General features: G+C 50.4%; 1 protein-coding gene across 1 annotated transcript in view; it reads left to right on the top strand.

The window, feature by feature from the left end:
* The window catches only part of CA9 (carbonic anhydrase IX), a 43719-nt gene that overhangs the window by 3505 nt on the left and 29153 nt on the right, over nt 1–11061 (top strand). The gene's annotated exons all lie outside the window — the stretch shown is intronic.

Here is an 11061-nt window from a genome sequence, read left to right as displayed (position 1 = left end):
CTCAGAAAAGTAGTGAGAGTTTGGATTATGAAGATCTGGAGTGCCTCAGGGTGGGTCCACCAGCAGCCAAGGGGGAGACCCCTCCAGAGGAGCAGCCTTGCCCCTCCAGGCCTTCCACCAGCAGACCTGCTCTGCAGTCAGGAACAGCCGCGGTTCTCAGGCACATGTGGTTCAGGAGGACCAAGAATTGCCAAAACCAACAGAGCCTGGACAAGAGCAGGACAAAGCCAAGCTCAGGCAAGGAGAGAGGCAGCCAACGAGCCTTCCCTCGCCTCCACTCTTCCATACGGCTGGCGATGCAGGAAATCCAGCAGGTGAGCTGGGGCATATCCTCTGCCAAGCCTTGCCACCCGCGGCCACTCTGGGACACGTGGAGCTGCCCTACCCAGGGACAGGAGAGAGGAGGCTTTCACAAGTAACACTCAGTTTCCTAGCTCCTGGGTCACAGGTTTTATTGGGTGGTCTTGTGTCAAGACTCTCTTCATTGGAAGTGCCGGGCTGGGGGAGACCGGGAGATGCCCAAAGAAAAGTCCACAACAGAAGGGGCTGTGATGTAGCTGGCATCCCAGTCAGTGCTCCTCTAATGCTGTCTCTCTGCTTCTCACTGCAGTTCCCTTCCACCCCCTTGAACACCTCTGTACGGAGCCGCTGTCAAGCTCTCAGCATTGAGGATGTAAAGCCCAAGTGACACGGTAAGAGGAGACAGCACACAGGAGGGCAGAGAGCAATTGCAGTTCCCCTGGGAAATGGAGGAGCAAAGGGTCACTTCCCTTCCTGCTCCACCTGGAGCATCTCGTGGCCACCGACTGCCTAGAAATAGAGCAGGAAAAACAGAGGGCAGTGACCAGCTTCCATGCCAGGACTGCAAAGAGACCAGGAAAAATGGGAAAAAAACAGCATAAGGTTGGGTTCCCAGCACCTGTGGTGCACAGTGTGCTTGCAGTACAGTAACAAGGCTGCTGGAGGGAGCTCACAGTTTGTTAGAGGCCTGGGGCTGGAAGGATGAGTACTATCGGAAAGCATATCTGCATGCTACAATAGTCAGCTGCAGTGGCTTAATGTTGTGGAGAGAGGCACATATCAGAAGTGGGTGCTGGGCAGAGAGCCCTGTGGGGTAGCAGAGGCAATGAGCCGAAGGCAAGGCTGAGAACATAAGAAAGGGCAGCGGTCTGTGAGGACTTTAAACAAGGTCTCAGCAGCTGGGAATGCAGCTGGTTACTGAGGCTGTAATATACTGGGTGGGTTATAGGAGTATATGGAGTGGACCACAAAGGGCCATCTGACGTAGTTGGTCTATTGGCTATGCCCAATGCGTTAATTGTCTGAAGCATCTAGTGGATGAGCAGCTCCCCCGTGCAGCCAGCGGGTAAATCCCTGTCCCATTCAGTTGCTGAAGGCAGAAGGAAGCCATAGTGGTGCTGTTGTACACCTCTGGAAAAATCTGAATTTGTGTCAGCTGGGAGTGGAGAGGGATCAGGAGACCATGCTGTTGGATGCAGACCCACTGCGGGCCTTGCAGCCTTGTACCGGGATTGCCGAGTTCCCTGCGTGGTTCTGCTCCCAGGAATTTGTGTTGGAGCAAAGCTCTTTAGCTGGCGCCTGTCTTGTCTTCCTCTTGATGGCTGAGGAAATCCTCTCCCTGAAGTGTTTGACTCAATTGCTCCATTCCTGTACATGGGTATTCACGTACCCAGGGGATGCTCCTTGTGTCTGAGGTTAGGCAGAAGAAAGACAAAACGTGTGGGATCTGCACAGGTGACTGCAAGCGTGTCATACGGGGATTGCTGAATGGAGCCCCCTTTTTATGTCCTCCACCGAGTTGTTTCTTGACTTTCTTGCAGGTCAAAGTGGCTCAGCCCTATACCCTTCCAGTGCTGCTGGGCCTTGCCTAACTGGGTGAACATATCCAGACATACAGCAGCCTTTTTTCTTTTTTAATTTTTGTTTTTGCTGCACCCAGCTGGCCCTGTGCCTTTAGACGGGGCTGCTGCAGAAATGAGCTTTCATCAGCATTCAGCTGGTCTCGGTGGCTGAGACTGCAGTATCTGGTCCAGTCTCACCCTGGCAGAGGGGAGAGGATGGGAGCAGTCGCAGTCTGCACAGATCCCCAGTGCCTGACAGTCTGCGTGTCAATACTTCAACGTTCCTGGAGACCCCTTGCCTCACACTGTTAGTAGTCACAAACTGGATATCTCCCAACAACGTGTTCTCTCACAGATACCTCTACTGATTTCCTACCTGTTTCTCTCCAAGTCCTCTGTCTCTGTTTTGGTCCTGTGTACCTGCTGCTCTGGGTGCTCTCTGCTCCAAGGGAAGCTGGGCTTGGGAAGTAAGGAATGAAACTGGTGTGTCCTTTTTGTTGAGTGCAGGAGCACTTGAACAGGAGCTGAGACAAGGGGCAAGAAGGTCTTTCTGCAGAGGGAGTTTTCTGCCCTTGCATCAGCGTCCTGGCACGCTGCTCTCCAGTCCTTAGCCAGAGCCCAGTCAGGGAATCATTGGCAAAACCCTCTTGTTCATCCTGGTTAGAATCACTACAAGTCCAGGCTGGACAACATCCTATCTACACTGAGGACAGAGGGCTTGCAACACAGAGGACCATGCTACTTGTTATGTATTTTCTACCTTTTAAAATAAATCTGTTTTCTTCCTGTAAGGAGAAGCTCAGCGTTTTCTTTGTTTCTGTCACCTGCAGTCAGTTCAGCCACAGACTGCAAATGGAGAACAGCTAACATCTGAGTGTAGACACAGGATCATGTGAAGTGTCTCAGTGCAGAAGCTGAAAGCTCATGGGCCAGTAATCCTGGTGTACAATTACCACCTGTAATAGTGGTCTCCTCCCATGCCAACCCCATCTCCTGTGTATGCCACGGGCGAGAGACCTCCCCTTTGCAGCCTGCGCTGAGCTCTCTCTGGCTCAGTGCTTCCCTGGCACTCTTCCCTTCCCTCTGCACCGATGGACAGCCACACTGCCCACCCTGCTTCACTCCGCCCTGGGAGGCACGAGCACGGCTGAGTCCCAGTTGCTTAGGCTGGCGCTGTGGCCAGAGAAGCTTATTAATGTGATACAGGATGCTTGTGGCCATGTCTTGGCGCTGCCTTTAACCATGGGACTATTTTTCTTCCCTCCCCTGTGCTCTCTGGAGCAGTAGTGCTGAGCTGTGCTGGGTCACAAGGGAGCACTGCTGGGGACCAGACAAGGAAGCGGTGGTTGTTTCAGCCTGACGTCCTGGCTCTCCCTAGCACTGCCTTGCAGCGTTAACACACCTTTTCTCTTCCTCGTGCTGGGTTTTGGCAGCTGCTTTGAGGCTGTTCAGGACAGAACCAGTCCAGGCAGTCAAAGGCTGCTGTTTGCAGTCTTCCTTGCTAAGCCCAGAGGCGTTTTCGCTGGGCAGCCTTGGCCTCTATGCCAATGTTCTCCTTGGCTTCCTCCACCACTGGGCAGCTGGGAAGCCTGCCTTCTGGGTAGCACGTAGAACCACTTCATGGCCAAAACATTTCTAAGAACTCCCTAATGCACAGAACTGAGACGCGTATGAGAAATGCATTTCAGTAACGGAGCTGCTTTGTAACTCTTTCCTAGTTCCTGTGCCACAGAACATGGTGTAAGCCCAGGGCTAAGATCCAGCTGCAAAACACCGTTTGCTCCTGTAGCCTGGCAGGGATAATGCTGAACCAAGGAGGGTGGTGAAGAGCTTTCCCCCAGCAGCTGCCTCCAGTGCCTCCTGGCTGCCGCTGCAGGCACAGCTCACAAGTGGCACTGGGGGGAACGACATCAGGGGAGCATCAGGACGCTTCTCTGGTGGCTGTGCATGGCACGTCTCCTGGCAAGCTTCCCAAAACCAGAGCAGATTGATCACAGGTTTCTTTTGCCCCTGATTTGATGGGTGGGAAGTAGAATCGCAATGTGGGCAGCAATGAGCCTGGCACGGACCCGGGCAGCATGCCTGGGCTGGCAGGTCAGGTTTTCTGCTACTTCTGCTTTTTCTGTGACATGGCAAGAAGAAATCAAGGGAAGAGAAGGGCGAGAAGCTGCTAGGCTGAGGAGGTTATGTAGCACTGGAGGCATTGGCGTGATTTTTGCAAGGCTCTGGTTTACGAGAGCATGGGCAAACACTCAAAGCTCTGCCTATACACAAGGTCTAGCCAAGCTTCTGGAGAGCAGTCTGGCTAGTGCTGGGCTGTTGTGGGGAGAAACATGTGCCAACAATGAGAAAAAGCTGGGAGAAGAGCTAGGAATACAATAGGCTGCTAAAGTATAAGCCGCAGATCTGACATCTCTAGCGTGGTCTTTGCCTGCATGCTTCCAGCTCATGGCCAAAGTCAGGCACTGGAGCTTCAGCTCTGTGTGAGAGCATGAGTTATGCTAAGGATTTCTTTCATCTTCTCCTTGAAGATGATCTTCTCCGTTGAAGAGGAGCAGCTGCACGAGCAGCCCTATCTCATTTCCTGCGGCAGCAACTTCCCTTGTGGCACTCGGAAAGTCATATCCTAGAAAAAGCAAAGAGCAAACCGTGTAAGCCAAAGTGGGAAGGCCGTTCATGTTGTATCATGTTATAGTTCAACTGGCGTGTGATGAACTGAATGGGATGTACTCACATAAAAGGCTGTGCTGGTTTTGGCTGGGATACAGTTAATTTTCTTCCTGGTAGCTGGTATGGGGCTGTGTTTTGGATTTGTGCTGAAAACAGTGTTGATAACACAGGGGTGTTTTCGTTACTGCTGAGCAGTGCTGACACAGAGTCAAGGCCTTTTCTGCTTCTCATCCCACCCCACCAGCAAGTAGGCTGGGGGGGCACAAGAAGTTGGGAGGGGACACAGCTGGGACAGCTGACCCCAACTGACCAAAGGGATATTCCATACCATGTGACGTCATGCTCAGCATATAAAGCTGGGGGAAGAAGGAGAAAGGGGGGGACGCTCGGAGTGATGGCGTTTGTCTTCCCAAGCAATGGTTATGCGTAATGGAGCCCTGCTTTCCTGGAGATGGCTGAACACCTGCCTGCCCATGGGAAGTAGTGAATGAATTCCTTGGTTTGCTCTGCTTGTGTGAGTGGCTTTTGCTTTACCTATTAAACTGTCTTTACCTCCAGCCATGAGTTTTCTCACTTTTATTCTTCCGATTCTCTCCCCCATCCCACTGGGGGGGGGAGTGAGCAGCTGTGTGGGGCTCAGTTGCTGGCTGGGGTTAAATCATGACAAAGGCAAATATCAGGCTGTATCAGGCTGTGTGAGCAGGGGCAGCACCTAGAAGAGGGCCTGGCAGCCTGCAGATCCCCTGAGCACTGCACTTCATGCCCCATGGGACTTCAGCTGAGCTCAGAGAGGGAGGCTAGGAAGAGAAGCCCGGGCGTGGGGAGCTGGGCAGAGACGGCACCCAGGAAGGTAGGAAGAGCAGCGAGAAGGATCTGCAATCCACAGGAGTGAGAACTGGAAGTGCTAGAGGGTCCTCTGAGCTTGGCGGCTTGGGAGGAATTTTATTTCATAACCTGTGCCTTCCTAGTCTTCCCTCCCCACCACCATCCCTGCAACTGGTGCTTCAGTGCATCTTTTAGAGACCTTCCCTAACCTGCCTCCCTGTTTTTGCAGAAGGGTTTTGTGTCCCTTTCTTATCTCCCTCCATGCTTTACATCTGAAAAATCTCGGCTGCAAACAACCTTTTAGCTAATCAGCTCTAGGCTAAGACCTGCTCCAGATCAGTCTCTTCTGTCTGAACAAAAGCTCTGGCTTGCCTTTGGCCCTTGAGGTATCTGGCCAGCAACCCCCCATCAGGCTGGCTAAAACAGAAATTTTTGTTCTTCTCTCCTTCCATTCTCAACACTTCTTGTTCCCTCTTTTCCCAGCTCTGCTTTTTCCTCTTCTCTCCTCAGTCTGGCCATCATCTTTGATATAGACTTGAGGTTTAGGACCATGATCCCATGACCCAAGGACCAATATGGCTCTTAATCTCTTTACACAAAACTGGCAGCCCTCGTGTTGTTTGCTTTCTTCCTGGGCAACACTGTGGTCTATGTTGACATATTTCCTTCCCCAAATGTGTTTTAAAGACCTGTTTGGCCCTCAGCCTGGACAAGGCTCTCCATGCTGCCCTTAGCCTCACTCCAGCTTATGTCAAGTGACTGTGCAGTGTTGTAACAGCATCTCTGAGATACCGCCTTTCCTGTCTTCTACATAACTTTGTTGTCCAGACCAAATACTCCCAAGGTGTGCCACTGCTTTGCAGCAACATTTAGGACAGGCTACTTGACCAAGGCTTTGCTTCTCAACTTGCTCCTCCTGGTCCGTCACAAGAGCATAGAAACTACTATGTGAGGTGTAGGAGTCAAACCAGCACAGGATCCTGGCCATGAAGGTGGCCAGTGGGCTATGCGTAGAGCAGATTGAAGAGCAGCGTAGGCATAAAGCCATGCTTCCTCTGCTATGTGTTTCGAGCAATACTCAGTTTAATCTTATTCTGACCAAAGTATCCTTCTGTCTAGCAGTCCTTGCTGGGTTGCTTTTCCATAAAAGCATTTGATGATTGGTTTTGATCAATTCTAGATTATTTTGCCTCCATAGCAACCTTAGGCAATTAATTCCTCAGACTTCTGATGCATAGTGAAGAAGTACTTAAATTTGTTTGGTTTTTGACCTGCTATGTCATTGTATAATCAATATGCCCTTGTTTCTGTACTATAAAACATCACAAGTAATCATTTTCAAAATACTTCACTCCCTGCACATGATTTTATATACATATGTTTCTCTCCCTTGGCTGTCTTCTCTGTCCTATGCATTTGATTGTCCTTTTCCCCTTTCCTGCATCTTCTTAATTCCACTGTATCCTCTCTGAGAGGGAAGGGAGAAAACACAGAGCCAACCCCCAGGCCACTTCCCTGAGTGGGGATAACTGGTCTGAACTCTCTCCTTGTGCAGGTAGAGCTTCTCCTTGTAAATTACTTCACACCTAGCAACACTGACTTTAATTTGTCATTTTATCATACAGCCGTGCACTGTGAGATCTTTCTTGAACTCTGCAGTGAGTGCTCATTTTCACTACACTGCAGACCTCAGCCTCACCAGCAAACTCTGTGCCATCACTGCTCACACCCCTTCCCGGGCCATTTCTGAATACAGCAAAAATCTCAAGCCCTAGCACAGAACCTGGTGGGACAGCACTGGTATGTTCCTCCGGCTTAAACACTGACCATTTTCCATTCGCTATCTTCTGCATTGTTATAAACCATGGGAATAAACATGTTGTGGAGAAGAGCAATTAAGGACATTTGGTGTGGGACCTTGCTGGAAGTGTTTTGGGCATCCAAGTACATCTACCTATCCAGCCACATCCATGAAACAGGATTCCTCACTCGTTTAAGGAGTGAGACACGACTTCCTTCTGCTAGAGTGGGGTTGTTTCTTCCCCTTTAATCCCACTTCTCTACGTGCCCAGGGATGCTATTCCTAATTCCCAGTGTGGAACTCAGATTTACAAGTCATATGTCCCCAGATTTACCTGAAGCTCTTAAAAAACCAAAAGCCCAACCATGGCATCTCATTTGCCTCCTGTCATTCCTCTGGTTTCAGGCTGAATTAATCAGAGGTTGCATGTCCCACAGCAGCTGAGATCTGTGCTGGGGTTCCCCCAGAACTCTTGGATAAATGCCATCTATGTCATTTACTGTTTGTGTTATAAATTTGTTTAGAAACATACCCTGCTGACACTTTCACTTGAAGCAGATTGCCTCATTCATCCCTGCAAAAGGAGGTTGCAGCATGGGAATTTCCCTTCGTTCCTTGCTAATGTGGATAACTCATTGTGCTTTTCTGCTGGGCCTCTATCTTCTCTGAATGGTCTTTCACTCCTCTGTTATCTGTTCACTCTATGGCAAGCTTCCAGTGTGAAAATGTTTTTTGTGTTGCGGTGGTTTGGTAGGGTTTTTTTTTTTAGTTTTTCAGCTTATCACTCTAATGGACTCTGTTATGGTTTTCCATTTAATTTATTGTGGTTACTCTGCTTCAGAAAGTTCCAGGAGGTTTTGAGTTATGACAAAGGGTGCATTGTCCCTTCCAATATGTCTCATTTATGCTTTTGCATGTTAATTTGGTTCTTCAGAATTTGGAGTTCCCTGGAAACCCACCAGAAAATCACATCCTATTAGACACCTTTCTACCTCTCACAGCCAACTTTACACAGGAGGTTACACACCACTTAAGATTTCAGCAATTTCACCTTGAGCTCCTTCAGAGCCGCTTTGGAGGAGGTTGGGACATGAAGCACCCAAAGAGGGTGCAGGATTAAAGCCCAAAGCAGCACCATGGACCCGAGTCCAGCAGCAAAGTTACAGCCAGTCTTCAGCCCCTTCTGCGGTACATTCACACTTGAATGAGACTCTGGGCAGTTACTGACCCTGCTCTCATTGTGTTTTGGGATGCTGCTGACTACAGGGGCACGTTCACAGCAGGGTGCCTGGAGGAAGCACAGCGTTTCTGAGGCTCACAGCCTCTCCAGGCAGGGCAGGGCAGGCTGGAGGGTTTTCAGCTTGCATTTTGATCTGTGCATCGAGCTTGCCGTGTCTGGGGTCAGCTCTTAGCATCACAGACCCTGGCAGTTAACAGCTGGGGGAATCTCCTGGTGCACCACAGATTTTGTTCCCAAAGCTGTGCTTGGCTTCCAGTCAAGCAAAAACATTTGGCAAATTAGGATGTTGGAAAATCAGTGTCCTGTTTTTGGCAGGGATAGAGTTAATTTTCTTCCTAGTAGCTGGTACAGTGCTGTGGTTTGGATTTAGGGTGAGAACAATGTTGATAACACACCGATGTTTTAGTTGTTGCTGAGCAGTGCTTACACTAGTCAAGGACTTTTCAGCTTCCCATGCTCTACCGACTGAGAAGGCTGGAGGTGCACAAGAAGCTGGGAGGGGACACAGCCAAACTGGCCAAAGAAACATTCCATACCATGGGACGTCATGCTCAGTACATAAACTGGGGAAAGCTGGCCGGGGGGGCCGCTGCTCGGGGACTGGCTGGGCATCGGTCGGTGGGTGGTGAGCAACTGCATTGTGCATCACTTGCTTTGTATATTATTATTATTATTATTATTACTACTACTATTACTATTTTATTTTATTTCAATTATTAAACTGTTCTTATCTCAACCCATGAGTTTTCTCACTTTTACTCTTCCACTTCTCTCCCCCATCCCACCGGGGGGAGAACGGGGAGAGTGAGCAAGCAGCTGTGTGGTGCTCAGCTGCCAGCTGAGGTTAAACCACGACAGTTAAGAAGAAAAACCACTTCACAGTGTCAGGAGACCTGGGAGAGCATTTCAAAGGGTTTCTCCTGCTGCTTTTGTGCCTTGGAGGTGTCCACCAGGAACTGAGCCCTGCTGCAGCTGGTGCAGTGGGCATCAGCACAACTGCTGAGTCTCTGCCAAAGGCATCATCTCACCCAAATATTGTCTGGGCTGGAATGACAGCAAGGACCTGCCACGCTGAGGCTGTGCCAGCCTCACCCTGCTGCTGGGAGCAGAGCGTGGTGAAAGTGGCAGGAGCTCTGCACAGCCCAAGGACAGCGTGGTGCCTCCCCTGGAGGAACTGGGGCCATGACACCATGCAGATCCCAGTTAGGAGTAGGCAGTTATCACTCCATTTTAAGGCTGTAAGAGGTAACTTTTGTATTGTATTTTGTGTGGCTACAAGTTTGCTGTTGTCCCTGATGGGGACTGAGGGGGAATGGACTGCAATCCCAATGGGTTAGGTAACGGCAAGTTTTTGTCAGTGCAAGGACACAGAAACGCTTCTGCAGAAGCCAGCCTGGATCCAGCATGGTCACCCCTGATCCAGAGCTGCTACACCTACCACTAGCTGTTCCCTGGAGAGCTGTTTTTATGTGCCCGCTGTGCTCCCTAATGCCAAAGTTGCATCGGGCATGGGGGTATTAGCACGGGTGCTGCTCCAGCTCCAAGCCAGTTCCGCACCACGCTGCTTGCATTGGCCAGGAGCATGGGGCACCATGCGGCCTCTGCACAGAGCTGCAGAGGTGTCTTAGTGCACAGTCCCCAGTGTTTTGAGATGAAATTGCACAGATGCTTGCTCCAGCTCTTGTGAAAAAGCAGCTGAGCTTTTTCTACCCCGGAAAGCAAACTATAAAGATGTTTACTGTCTTGGCTATGGGTGGAGCCACTTCTGCGTCTTCACATCCAGAGCATGGTTAATCTACAAACTGTCCTCAAACAAGAGAGAGTTGGAGTTTCAGAGGGGACTTTGTATTTGAGATAGTGCTGCAAAACATTACCCTGTGCCATAGCCAACATTTGCCTTTAGCTTTCAATTGCAGTTCTGTTCTGGTTTCGTCCAAATTGAGGTGTTTCTGTTCTGGTTCTTGGTAATTAATTAAATGCAGGACTTCCAGCTCTAGTTCCACTTCTCCATAACTAAATTTTTCATTCCTCTGTAGCCTGTCTCAGAGAAAGAAGAAAGGAACCTTCTCTGGAAGCGTCTGATTTCTCTGAAGAAGCCTCCTAGGACATGGGGAGTGGCATGTTTGTGCCAAAGGCTCCAAGAAGAGGTGCCATTTTTCCTCAAGACGGGTGCAATCAGCCTGTCTAGTGCATGCATCCTCTAGCTCTGTAGCTCCTGTGACCTGCTGCAAGCGCAGGCCATTCCTCCAGTCCTGGGGTGAAGGAAACTTGGCCGCTTTTCAGCCAGATGGCTAATGGCTGGGACAGGGGACGGTGGTGCTAACACTGCATCAAAGACTTAATGAATTCCAAAATCATGTGCTCCACGTGACAGCACTAATGCTCCCCTTCAGCGGCTCATTTGGGATTCAGTTAAACACACATTTGTCTGACAAGTTCCCAGAGCTCGTTGCTGCTCTTTTGATCCTGTTATCCCCTCGTGGTTCTGCTGCAGCAAGAGCGAGAGGCCGGGGCCGGGTCAGCACTGGGCTGAGAGCTCAATGGGCCCCGCAGCTGTCCCCGGGCATTAGCCTGGCAGTGGGCAGCGGAGCAAGGAGAGCAACGCCGCCGAGGCTGCCCTGCCGACAGACGGCTCACGGGGACCCGGGAGTCCTGGGTCCGGG

This window comes from Pygoscelis adeliae, unplaced genomic scaffold (genome assembly GCF_000699105.1).
Source record: "Pygoscelis adeliae isolate BGI_AS28 unplaced genomic scaffold, ASM69910v1 Scaffold102, whole genome shotgun sequence".
Lineage (NCBI taxonomy): Eukaryota > Metazoa > Chordata > Aves > Sphenisciformes > Spheniscidae > Pygoscelis > Pygoscelis adeliae.
This window is presented reverse-complemented; position numbering and strand designations above follow the sequence as displayed.